The sequence below is a fragment of the Aplysia californica genome, unplaced genomic scaffold (genome assembly GCF_000002075.1).
Source record: "Aplysia californica isolate F4 #8 unplaced genomic scaffold, AplCal3.0 scaffold00746, whole genome shotgun sequence".
In the NCBI taxonomy this organism is placed as follows: domain Eukaryota; kingdom Metazoa; phylum Mollusca; class Gastropoda; order Aplysiida; family Aplysiidae; genus Aplysia; species Aplysia californica.
In genome coordinates this window covers 155,954-157,374 of record NW_004798016.1, presented here as the reverse complement: position 1 = coordinate 157,374, position 1,421 = coordinate 155,954, and positions in this window count along the sequence as shown.

Below are 1,421 nucleotides of genomic sequence, written 5' to 3'. Positions count from 1 at the left end.
CTGGATAAATCTGGAAATTTTGGATAAATCGGAAATCTGGATAAATCTGGAAATTTTGGATAAATCGGAAATCTGGATAAATCTGGAAATTTTGGATAAATCGGAAATCTGGATAAATCCGGGAATCCAGACTCTTGTCCTGATATTGCCCAGATTTGGCCCTACTTCAGGCCGATCGTTACGGGGTTGTTGTATTTGATAAAATTATCTAGAATAGCGGTGTTGATACAAGACGTACGCGTATAAGACAACAGTGATCTGTACCGGCGAGATTTCAGCTCTCAGCTCTACCAAACTTTTCTGTAGGATTTTGGCGGAGACTGAAACTTGCCATTCTCACGTCGTCCTGTTACTGTCTTTGATGGGACCGTATTTCCTCAGCAAGTACATGTATAGCTTCAGACATGTTTGTGGGGGATATTGTCCACCGTAAAACTTTGACAAAAACGACACTAAACTGTTTAGCGACTTGGCTAGCAGACTGCTGGGTCTGTTGGGGGGGGTTGTCAAGGTGTGATATTTTGCCTCTTCTTGAAGTGCCCACTTGTTTCATGTCAATGCTTTCCTCTTGAGAACATTTGGGGCGTCAATTCTGGAAGAAATATTCCAGCAACGACGAAATAAATAGCTCGGCTGACGTTTGTATTCGAACGTCGTACTTCTGTGGTTTAGGTGAAGAACAGAAGAACCTTCAACCAGATATTCACTGGCACAATCTGTAGAAAGACCCTCAGAAACGTTTTGGAGAGAGCAACAGAGCGTCTATGGACGTGTCTGGAATGCAAGGATGTTGCTTCCTGAAACAATGGAAACAATGAGAGATGAAGTGAGTAATTTACTGAGCCGAGCTGGAACTTACTGAGGCACACACTGCCGCTTCTCTCGTCCTTGAGCTCTGAACTTCGCCTTCCTCTTCGTTCTCTTTGGTCCTGCGATCTATACCCTACCGCTCCCCCCCCCCAACCCCCGAAAAAAAGAAAGACTGTCTTCCAGTCTCCGTGCCCCTACATGTTTGTGTCATCCTCTTCCTCCTCCCTCTCCTCCCCTCTGGCTTCCTCTCTTCCTCGTCCTCCTCGTCCTCGCCCTCTCTTCCTCCTCTCTCCCGTCCTCTCTTCCTCCTCCCCACTCCGTGTCCTCGTCCTCGCCCTCTCTTCCTCCTCTTTCGCGCCCTCTCTTCCTCCTCTTTCGCGCCCTCTCTTCCGCCTCTTTCCCGCCCTCTCTTCCGCCTCTTTCCCGCCCTCTCTTCCTCCTCTTTCCCGCCCTCTCTTCCTCCTCCCCACTCCATGTCCTCATCCTCGCCCCCTCCTCCCACTCCTCATCCTCTCTCCCTCCTCCTCCTCCTCATCCATATTTTTGGTAAACTTCCATTAATTGAAGTTTCACGATTTGCGACAGCAAACTATACTCCTTACTTTTAACCC